Here is a 12,722-nt window from a genome sequence, read left to right on the forward strand (position 1 = left end):
TTATTCAATGACCTCCAGTGGCTTCCTTTTGAGCAATGCTTCAATTTAAAAATATTCATCCTTGTTTTTAAATCCTTCACTATGTTTACTGGTTCAACAATCCCAAGTTCAATTCTGGTCCATTGAGCATCTTTAGTTTTAGTTTTAGAGATACAGCGCAGAATCAGGCCCTTCGGCCCACTGAGTCCGCACCGACCAACTGTACATTAACACTATCCTACACACACTACGGAAAATTACATTTTATACCAAGCCAATTAACCTACAAACCTGTACGTCATTTGGAGTGTGGGAGGAAACCGAAGATCTCGGAGAAAACCCACGCAGTCACGGGGAGAACATACAAACTCCATACAGACAAGCACCCGTAGTCGCTATCAAACCTGTGTCTCTGGTGCTGAAGGCGCTGTAAGGCAGCTACTCTACCGTTGTGCCACCGTGCCATCCGCATCTAAATCTTTTATTTAGTTGCTCCACTATTAACAATAGTCCCCTCAAGGCCCAAAACTTGGCAATATCCTCCTTCACGATGCTTCTTAATCCCTATCCCTTCAACCTAATGTCACCTTATAAAGATCAGGATCATTCAGCACAGAGACAGATCTTTCAGCCCACAATGCTGGTGTCAAGTACCTGTCAATGCTAATCCCATTAGCCAGCACCCAGAGGAAAGCCGATCACTCCTTGGCAATTCAAGAGCACGTCAAGATGCTTCATAAATGATGAGAGAGTACCTGCCTCCATCACCCTCTCAGCATGTACATTTCAGACTTCAACCATCACTAGGTGAAAAATTTCTTCCTCAAATTTCTTCTAAACCGCTTACTCCTCACCTTAAACCTTTGGCTATCGATACCTCGATTATGGGGGGGGGAAACTGTTCCAGCTACCCTATCTACAACTCCCATAAGTGAGTTTATTACTATCATGTTTCCCTCTCAACCTACTCTGTTCCAAGGAAAACAAACCTTGTCTGTGCAATTCCTCCTCATAACAGAAATGCTCCATCCCAGGCAACGCTGCATCTTTGCATGGTCTCCAAGGTAATGATGCTCTCCCTATAGTGTGGCAGCCAGAATTGCACACAGTACTACAGCAGTGGCCTTTCAAATGTAATGTAAACTTATACCATGACCCCCATGCACTACTTGCCTTCTTCACCACTGTATTTAACAATGCTGCCACCTCCAGGGATCTGTGGACCTATACATCAATATCCGTTTGTTCCACAAAACTCCCAGAGTCACTACTATTCATGGACATAGGTTTAGAGCAGGGGTGGGGAACCTTTTCATGTTGGAATGCCGCATTAAGTTAGCTGTAATCTAATAAGGCCGCATCCATGAAAGTTCAAATAGATATACTTCAATTAGATATTTGACTAACGGCAGCGGCAGGGTAGTTCTTCCGGTTACCGCGTTCGTTGTTCCTCGCTTTCCATTACCTCCTTCTTTGATTTCACCACCGCCATCTTTGTGTCTAGTTCCAGTTGTTCTTTCTGACACATCATCTCTTCTTTCATCTGGCATTCTCATCGCCTCTTCTCTTCATTCATCTGTTCTTCTTCTCGCTCAGTCTCATGTTTCTGCTACAAGGCATCCGCTTCTTTTGAGAGAGTGGCTAGATCAGCTTCAACTCCCAATCAAGCAGAGGCCCGAGATGCCGAACTGGCTATTGAACCAGATTTATGTCTTGATCTTCGTGTAGATACATTCGAGATACTATCTCGTGGTGTAATCTCCTCTTCCAATTCAGCACCTTGTTGCATCCCACTTCCAGCTGTCGAGTACGTAAGTTGTGCTATGATTTCAGATAACCACTCCTCCACCTCATCCATGAAATCATTGAATAACTTCAGCCTTTCTTCCCACCACTGGGTATGTCTTTTATCCAGAGGCGGCTGCGAACACAGCAATACATTTTGTTTCTGTCCAACCTCATGGCACAGGTTAAGTAGTTGGCTCAGATTAGATTCCACTTTCTTCGCATTCTTATCAGATTCCACTAGTTTCTTCTGTTTCTCAATTGATTTGGTAACCTGTTTCCATAACTTGTTTCTCTCCTTCTGGGTTTCGTTCAGGTAGGCAGCTTGGGTTTATCTGCATCTTCTAGATACTTTAGCATGGCTCTGCCACCTTGTGGTTCTTCTGACTCACTTGCTCCATCTTGCTCCATAGATTTAAACAGGTCTTGGCAGATTGTCAAATCTTAAAATTGGACGAATAAAGACTTCTTCAATTTGCTTTAGTCTTATTGATAAACATCGAGCAGAATGTACCGAAACATTAGATAAGAAACTATAACAAACTGGACTTTCAGATAACATCCAAAATATTTTCGAAGTTATTGTTGACTTCAGTTCCGAAAGAACGTGTCTTATCTTGACTTCAAAACATCTCAAGGAAGAGCGTCTGGATCTCCCCAGACTGAACTGAAAAACACACTTCTTGGCTATTTTCCAAGCTAGCAGAACTAGCTTTTAAATTACCTTACAGAAGCTGTTCAAATTAAAGCGTTCCAGCTTTCAAATTCAGGATAGTATAATATTCGATCTACTCATGATTCCGTGGTAATGTCTTCAATCTCCAGATAAGTCATGTGACTGTCGATAAATCTCTAAGCCAATCTCTAGCCGAGATCTATTGTCTTCAGTTCCTCTTCTGGAACCGGTTCTTCTGACCAAACCTCTCCCGAGATCCAGACCTTATCTTCTGTCCCTCTTCTTTGGGACATGGCATCCACCTCTTGTCAGAGGTATCCTTCGACTTGAATATAGTGGCAGATTATTATATCATTCAAGAGATCGCTCCGTTATCTCGCTAGCCACTTAGGAGAGAGCATGGTATTAGAAGAATGTCGTATTACGCATGTGAGTTTTTCACAAGACTTTCAGAGCTTTTCAAAAGATAACTTTTCATAACACAGTCTTGTGATTAATAGTTTCTTTATTGTAGAAGAAAAACAGTAAGATATTCATCCAACCTTCTTCTTTGTCTCGTACACTTTAATCTTTGTCAAACTCCAGCATATCGCTTTTAAACATTAGAAAACTCCTCATGTCTCAGCATAGCTCCACATGATTGAAGTATATTCCTTCTTACCATGTTGAGCTCCAAAACTAAAACTAATAAGCTAACAGCTACTGCGCAAGAGAACCCAGCAGCAAACACGCCACCGACTATGTAATAAATCCCATCCACATAATTATAGGCTGGCAAGATTTAAAGACAAATGCCATAATTAATGACACACAAAATTAAGCCAAATGGCCACTACACTTATTAGCAATCCAATTTTGGACCTAATTTTCCAACTTTCCTCGAATTTCATCGGCTCTGACCTTTTAGATGAGTGAGGAGGTTTGGGGGAAATCAGACGAGTGATGTTTGTGGGAGCTTGCCAGAGAGAGATATTCATATAATCCACATCAACTGCACTGCCATCATCAATCTATGGAGATGCCGCTCCAAAAATGAACAAATGTCAAAACAAATCTTTTCCTTTCATTGTATCCTCTACTTTTCATTCTAACATCTTTCCAGTTCAACAAATCTTAGTGGCCACTCTTATTTGATTTGAATTTGAATTTGATTCCTTTATTGTCATTTAGACCTTTCGGTCTGAACGAAATTACGTTGCCTGCAGTCATACACAGTAACAATAAATAACAAAACATACAATAAACACAAATTAACATCCACCACAGTGAGTTCACCAAGCACCTCCTCACTATGATGGAGGCAAAAGTCTTAGTCTCTGTCTCTTCCCTCCTTGTTCTCCAAATATGGCCAAATATCACTTTATTTTGGCTCATGCTAAAATTTTATGAGAGATTTATTGATGAGAAACACATAATAATTGTATAATGCTATTTCAATTTAAATTTCTATTGTTGAGTGGAACTCTGAAGGTACTTAATATGAAGTTTTCAAAGAAAAAATATTATTCCCTCTATCTTAAAATAGGCCACCCATGACCAGTTGTGGTATCTTAATATAAGATAAGAAAATCTTTCAACATGTATTATGTATAAGTTATCTTTCGATTTATTTTTTTGTCTGAGAATGTGTGCCTGTGATGATCCTGCAAATGAGATTTTTCCCTGTATTTCTTTCAACATTCTTGTGCATATTACAATGAACGCAACATAACAATAAATTTAACTTGACATGACTTGACCCATCTGCCATCAGCTCCTCCTCATCTGGATCCACCCATCACATAGACTTATAGACAAGGTGATCTTATAGAAGTGTACAAAATCATGAGTGTAATAGATCGGGAATAGAATCTATTGCCCAGAGTAGGGGAATCGAGGACCAGAGGACATAGGTTCAAGGTGAAGGGGAAAAGATTTAACAAGAATCTGAGGAGTAACTTTTTCACACAACGGGTGATGGGTGAATGGAACAAGCTGCCAGAGGAGGTAGTTGAGGCTGGGATTATCCCAACGTTTAAGAAACAGTTAGACAGGTACATGGATAGGACAATTTTGGAGGGATATGGACAGCAGCGCAGGCATGTGGGACTAGTGTAGCTGGGACATTGTTGGCCGGTGTGGGCTGAAGGGTCTGTTTCCACACTGTATCACTCTATGACTCTATGACTGCTCAGCTCTTCCCCATCTCCTCTCATGTCTTTCTCCCAGTTATCACTATTCCATTGTCCCAATACATCATCTGTCCATGTCTGAAGAAGGGTCTCGACCTGAAACGTCACCTATTATTTTTCTCTGGAGATGCTGTCTGACCCGCTGAGTTCCTCCAGTATTTTGTGCCTATCTGTCCATGTCCATTCACAGATGCTGTCTGATCTGCTGAGTTCCTCCAGCAGTTTATTTTTGTTCAAGATCCTCCATTTGTTACTTAGTTTAGTTTAGTTTAGTTTGTATTTTCCTCGCTTACCTGGACTCTACCAAGGATTTTTTGATTGCCAGAGTGAGACCACATGCAAACATATTCCGCTTGGGTAGCTTACAACAGGATCCTTCTTCAGACCAATGGAATAGTGAAAAGGTAGCTGGGAGAAGACATAGCTTACAACCAAATGGTATCGAACATTGAATCTGCCAATTGTAGGTAACTTCCACAACAAATCTCCTTTCACCCTCCCCTTTCTCTCTCCTCCCCACACCCCCCCCCCTCCCCCCCCCCCCACCCACCCACCCCAACACTCCCCACCTCCCATCTTACTTTTCCCCCACTTCTTTCCCATGAACCCTGGCTGAGCTTGTACCTTCTTCCCCACTTTCACCCCTGCCACCAAAATTCCTTCAACAAGCGTTATAGTTTGCAACTATATTGTAATGGCAATTTCTAACTTTTTCCATGTCCAACTTTCCGTTGCCATTACTACATGGGAATGTGAGAGTGATCTTACGCAGACAAATGAACAAATCCTCCAGTGGTTATTTCCAGTCGTTATAAATTGGTTCTTTATTGAAGAAGTTGTACAGACAAAAAGATGAACATACCAGATCCTCTTTATTCATTCTGTTCTTTCCGTTCTTACTATCTGATAAGAACTGTGTTCCCTTCCATTCCCATGGCTGGTCTGATCTGGTTACTCCCTCTCCAACTATGATATATGTAACCCCATCTACGTATCAAATGCCCACATCCAGTAATACTGCAAGAAATATCAAGACAAAATAATATAATATGCCAACAGTATTAGCCTAAGCATGACTGGTTACCACATAAATATTTCTTTTGGGATCACATCTGTTTCTATCTCTCACCTTTATCCAACAATATGTCTGGACCCCACTTCTCTCCCAGTTTTCTTTGCTGCTCCCCCTCTGCAATCAGTCTGAAGATGGGTCCCAACCTAAATTATCACTTATCCATTTTCTCCAGAGAGGCTGCCTGACCCACTGAGTTATTCCAGTATTTTGTGTCTATCTTTAGTTTAGTTTCATTTACTTTAGTTTAGTTTAGTTTACTTTAGTTTTGAGGTACAGCATGGAAACAGGCTCTTGATCCTGGACCCACAACACCGATTGATCACCTGTTCACAACAGTTCATCGTTATCTCAACTTCCCATTCCCTGCAATTTACAGAGGCCAATTAACCTCAAAGCCTGCATCCTTTTTGGATGTGGGAGGAAACTGGAGCACCTGGAAGAAACACACACAGTCACAGGGAGACTAGCACCGGTAGCTAGCACCGAGTTCAGGATCAAACCCTGGTTGTGAGGCAGCAGATCGACCAGCTGCACCACCGTGCTGCCCAACTGTGCAAACAGCTTTCTCTTTGCAAGCTGTTAATGTTATTAGATTTGGATCAAAGATAAAATTTCACAGTATTGACCGAAAGACAAAGATTAATAATGCTTGATCCATATAGGGGCAGGTACTTCAAATATAACATTTCTAAGTGTTATAAAGTAGGACAAAATTGACAATGTACTATTGCTGATCAATATTGTCTCCAGTACAAATGGCTGTTTTCAGTCCTTCACTTTGCTCTTTATTAACAGCATGTAATTTCCATTACAGAACACTGTTCAATTATCAAACCTTCTCTCTAGGGTATGTTTTGGAAATCTAATGCCTCATAGGAAATCCATGATGTCTAGCATTTAGAGAGTTAGCTGTGAGAGAATTATAACAACGTCAATTATGAAGTGTGTGTGTGTGTAATCACAGGAATGGAGCAGCTGGAGCTTCCATCTAAAACTGCCCCATACCCTGGGCGAGGTCAGAAAATATTGCTATAACATATCAATGTGCGGAATATATATTTTTCCACTCATTTCTATTTTTTACTGTAATTTACTGAATCTCTGTCATGAGATATAAATTGTGAGCCAGTCACAATGGAAAACTGGACACTTTTATTTTCAGCATTTTAAACTGTGCAGGGCTGGTCCATAATAACCGTATGCAATCCACAATTATGTTACGCCACAGTTATGGTTGTTAGTTAGAGTTGCTGTTTTGACTTAATCCTTTCCTTTATGGATGCCGATGTTACAGAATGATTGATGACGAAAGAAGAGTTTTTATGTTTTTGTAGCAAGAGATTCAAGATTCAAGATCCAATAGAGTTTATCAAAGATCCTATAGCGGAGCAATATAGGCTACTCCTTTGAAATGCAATGGGCTGACGTGTAGTACGCTACGGAGGGGATCCTGGGCATTTTTCCCCGCCCATTTTAATAACCGGAGCCTACCTGACCCGACCCGACTCGCAGTGTAATCAACGTTGCGGGGGAACAGTTTGTGTGTGTGTGATATAGGGTTAGATTCATAATTCTGTCAGTTCATACTTCTGTTAATTCTTGTCAAGAATAAAATTTGACTCTGGTAATTGTCTTTTTTAATGTTTTTTAAATCATTTATTATTAAATGGCTCATAAGCTTGAGTTGAGTTTGAGTTGATTTTGTAGTAACCGGAGCCTACCCGACCCGACCTGACTCCCAGGGTAATCAACGTTGCGGGGGAACAGTGTTTGTGCGTGATATAGGGTTAGATTCATAATTCTGTTAGTTCATACTTCTGTTCATTCTTGTTAAAGAATAAACTGTTTATAAACACACATACATTAGCAATGTTACAAAATTTTGAGATTTTAAAAATCAAGTCTGCAATTTATCCCATCAGATAAAGCATAAAAATAAGTTTAATTTGACACCTAATTCACTTTCATATCTCAAGTATTTAAAAAGTTATGGCCATTTTCATACTGGGAAATGAGCATCTTGTTCCCTATTGATTTTCTATGGACATAACAAAAAAGCTGTGATCGTGAACAGTCAAAAGCCCATAACCTTCTTAAAAATTAAGAGAACTGAATGAAATTTTCAGTTATCATAGATTGAAGCATTCTGAAACAAATATAAAATTATCTTACTTGGATGACCTGAAATTAAAGCATATAATTAGTTAGTTACCTAATTGTAGCTAATTTCAGACTTCAATTACTAGATCTAAACATCTATCCATTTCTTAATAAATGATTAACATTTTTAAATAGCCTAAATGTCCAAATAATATTCACAAATAATTCACAATAAAACATGATTTTTAAATCTCATTTACATTCATTTATAGACCAAATGGAAGGAATTTAGTGTTTAATTGCTGTAAATTAAAGTCCATTTAAATCAGCTTTCCAGTGGGTCCCTGTGGAACGCACTGGTTTAGAACGTTCACATTGCGGTAGTTTTGTGCCCCAAATGCCCAGAAAAATACTGCGGGATATATTGGGCCCAAAATGAGCTACTCGCAATATTAAACTTTGTATAAAGGGATCTTTAGAAGCCCTTTTTAATGTAAAAATATACAACTTACCTTCTGCTATTTGCTTTATGAGACCCTGCGGTTGCTGGTGTTCGCGGGTTTAGAGGTTGATTTTTAAACTACTATAACTATTATACGAGGCCTTTAAAACTAATAATAGCTTTTGCGACGGGGTCTTCCAGCGATTTTTCGTTAATAATTAACTAGGCTGAACATCTTCGATTTGAACAGCCTAGAGAAAATCGCGTTTTAAACCCGCCCCCCTCTAAACGGCGCCAAAATCGCGCACACCCGCAGCGACAGATTTTTAGCGACGCTTCAGGTAGGCTTTGCAACATACCTACATACATGAATGTGATATAGATGTATATAATCATATAATATACACAATTATATTTCTTCTGATTTTTATATCCAATGATCAACTTTATTTCAGACTAGACAAGGGACATTAAATAATAAACATTGTAAACCTCCCCGCAACTTCACACACATTAGGCCCTATCCCACCCCTCAACTCCCTCCCCCCCCCCCCCCCCCGGCACTCCCTCGCCTCCCCCCACACTACAATGTCTCCCCCCCTCCTATGCTGTAGTCCCTTAACCCACCAGCCCCCAACCCCACACCCCACATCTCTCCCCATGCTCTCTGCACTCCGGCCCCTACCCCACCTCTCTCTCCCAAGGATCTTATAGCGGAGCTCCGCTATAAGATCTTTGCTCTCTCCCTCCCCCGGCCCTACCCAACCTTCCTGCGCCACCACTACCCCACTTGCAGTACTCCCCTCCTCTCTCCCCGCTGCCCCGGGCCGCGCACCCCCTCTCCCCGCCTAGGCCCCTGGCCTCCCCGCCGCCCCGGGCCGCGCACCCCCTCTCCCCGCTGCCCCGGGCCGCGCACCTCCCTCTCCCCGCTGTCCCGTGCCGCGCACCCCCCTCTCCCCACTGCCCTGGGCCGCGCACCTCCCTCTCCCCGCTGTCCCGTGCCGCGCTCCCCCTCTCCCCGCCCAAGTCAAAGACTTGCGAAGATACAGGAGCAGAGGCGGAATCAAAGATCCGATCTTTGGCCGGAAGCAAGATGGCGAAGCAAGATGGCGGAACAAGATGGCGGAACAAGATGGTGGAACAAGATGGCGGAGGCTGGTTGCTAAAATGGTCCTATAATCAGCCATGAATCTGCCCATGACCGTACTACGTGTTTTGCATAGGAGTAGGCCATCTTGCTCTGTTATAAGATCTTTGGAGTTTATTGTCATGTGTCCCAGATAGGACAATGACATTTTTGCTTTGCTTCAGCACAACAGAATATAATAGGCATGAATACAGAACAGATCAGTGTTTCCATATACCATTATATAACAGTATATGGACAAGAGCCCTCATAACTATCGACAGCACAGAAACAAATAGCTGTGTGTTTATGGTTATCCTGTGTCGCTGCCTTGATTTGGAAGCCAGATGCTTAATTAGACAACATATTAATGACCATTGCGCACAGTTTATCTTGATAGCGTTTGATATGTTGGGGAATAAATATTACCCAACAGTTATTTAGCATTGTTAAACAAAGTTTATAGATAACTTAATTAAGCTTGGAATTTCTCTCTGAGGTAAACCATTTCTTGTTAAACTGCAACCAATAACCTCAGTGAAACCATTAATTGGTTCCTTAAAAAAACTACATTCTACTTGAAGGGATTAGGGAACCATCCACGACTGAGAGATTCCCTTAAAAAGCAGGCTCTCTGAATTTTTACTTGATAAAATTAATTGCTCTGCACCTAGGTTTCTTTAAGAATAGGGAATTATTAATAACTGTACTGTTCTCAAGTTCATATTCCTTGAAAAATGTAGACTTATTTTTGATACAGTGATTATAGGAGAAATCGTAAACTGAACTAAATTAAAAAAATATCCCACAGGAATGCCACATACTTGCTTTACAAGACCCAGAAGGGTTAAACGAATAATGTTACTCTGGTAGATTGATGTCCCAATGTCCATATTTGGTCACCATGGCAACCTACTGACTGGAGACAGGAAAAATCTTTCCAAGGGCTTCATGGCCAAAGAAAAGTCAAAATAATTGCTCTCCCTGTCCGGGGAGACAGCCTTGAAAGACTACCAGTGACGCAAATGGTGATGTGAAATAATGACACAAATGAGAACACCTTAGAAATTTTACGTCAGCATGATTAATATTTAATTTATTCTGATTTCCCCAGTGTTATTATTAGACGAATGAGTGACAAAAGAAGGAAATTTTGCAGGCAGGTGTTTGGGTGTTTGTAGCATAGCCCAGACCAGTAAATCTGAATGATATACATGCCTTGTTGTCAAGGATGAACGTATCTCTCACATTTTAATTAAAAATGTTAAACCACATCCATCTCTCCTGTCAACAGTTATTAATCAGCGCTTTGAAAATAGAAAATGCCCTTTCTCAAGACCAGAAAGCTTACAACTTACAGAAAGGTAAAGCAAAGTCCAGATCAACTGGAATCCAGAAATGCTTTTAAAATTCGAGTCCATTCTATGTTTTACTGCAGTTCCTGTTAATAAAAATAAATTAAACATAAGTTAGTACATTTCTCTTTCACAATCTAGAGGGATTCTTTGTGGTGTTTACTAAGCAGGGACAGTGAAGTTGCTGTCAAAATAATAGCTGTGGTTGTATTTTAAGTGAAAAATCTGACAGCAGTTTAAGCAAGGAGAGATGTGTGATTAAATTTAGAAATGAAGCTGTCGCTGTTGAAGAAGCTTTCATCAATTTATTCCAAAAGTGCTGATTCCCTGCCTGTAATGTTATCAGCTTACACTTTCAGCAAATTATCTTAAAAAGTATTAAAAGCCTAAACATGCAAAGGCAAGTCAAATAACACTGAACATCATTAATTGACAGGAAATTTTGGATCACTATCTTATTTATCTTGCCATTATTTCACTCTGCTTACCTTTCTCATGATCAGAGCTTCACTGCATTTCTTGTTAATAACACCAGCATTCACCTCTTTGTCTGATCATTGGCAGAAATTCATTACTTTCCTGCCTTGTACCTTGATATAAAGCCACACGTATGGAGAAGTCTTGTGTGCAGGACTCTGATTGTTTTTTTGCTCTGTGATATATAAGCTGGTAGTTCATGAATATTAACAATTTATAATCCTGAATCTCAGTTCCCTTGATAGGATTCCTGAGACAACAGCTACAGCTGTAGTGTGGGACATTTCAGATCACTTTGCTGAAGCAGTATATAAATGTAAATGGCATCTTGATAACACAACACTTTGAAGTTCTAGTGAATGATTCACACCATGAAACATTGAGATTCAATATAATTTGCAAACAATCAGGAGAGATTTGTGCTTGGTTTCTTGCATTAATTATACATTACCAATGTGTGAGCATATCGCACCTAGTTACAACCGAACTGGAAATTTGGTGCTGTTAAGCTAAAAGCGAACAAGAATTGGTACTTATGTAGGAAAGGACTGCAGATGCTGGTTTCAATCAAAGGTAGACACAAAATGCTGGAGTAACTCAGCGGGACAGGCAGCATCTCTGGAGAGAAAAAGTGATAGATGTTTTGGGTCGAGACTCTTCTTCAGAATTGGTACTTGACACTTGTTATCAGATTCTATATGTCTAGCCCAGAAGACTAAACAATTGTAGAGCAGAGGGATCTAGGAGTGCAGGTGCATGGTTCCTTGAAGGTAAAGTCGCAGGTAGATAGGGTGGTCAAAGAGGCACATTGGCCTTCGTCGATCAGTATTGAGAATAGAAGTTGGGAGGTCATGTGGCAGTTGTATAAGACATTGGTGAGACCGCAATTTGAGGATTGTGTCCATTTCCGGGCACCATGTTATAGGAAAGATGTTGTCAAACTAGACAGGGTACAGCGAAGATTTACGAGGATGTTGCCAGGAGTAGAGGGTCTGAACTATAGGGAGAGGTTGAGTAGGTGAGACTATTCTTTGGAGCGCAGAAGGATGAGGGGTGATCTTATAGAGGTGTATAAAATCATGAGAGGAATAGATCTGGTAGATGCACAAGAGTATGTTGCCCAGAGTCGGTGAATTAAGGACTAGAGGATATAGGTTTAAGGTGAAGGAGAAAAGATGTATTAGAAATCTGAGAGGAAACTTTTCTACTCAAAGGGTGGTGGTGTATGGAACAAGCTGCCAGAGGAGGTAGTTGAGGCAAGGACTATCCCAACATTTAAGAAAAGATTAGGTACATGGATAAGACAGGTTTGGAGGGATATTGACCAAACATAGGCAGTTGGGACTAGTGTAGCTGAGAGTTGTAGGCCACTGTGGGCATGTTGGGTCAATATAACTCTATGAGTCTATGCTCCCTATCAACTCTATCTACACTTCACACTGCCTCAGGAACCAACCAACTTAAACAAGGACTAGGGGGTCTGAGGTATAGGAAGAGTTTGGCTGGGCTAGGACTACATTTCTTAGAGCATAGGAG

The sequence above is a fragment of the Amblyraja radiata genome, chromosome 12 (assembly GCF_010909765.2).
Source record: "Amblyraja radiata isolate CabotCenter1 chromosome 12, sAmbRad1.1.pri, whole genome shotgun sequence".
Lineage (NCBI taxonomy): Eukaryota > Metazoa > Chordata > Chondrichthyes > Rajiformes > Rajidae > Amblyraja > Amblyraja radiata.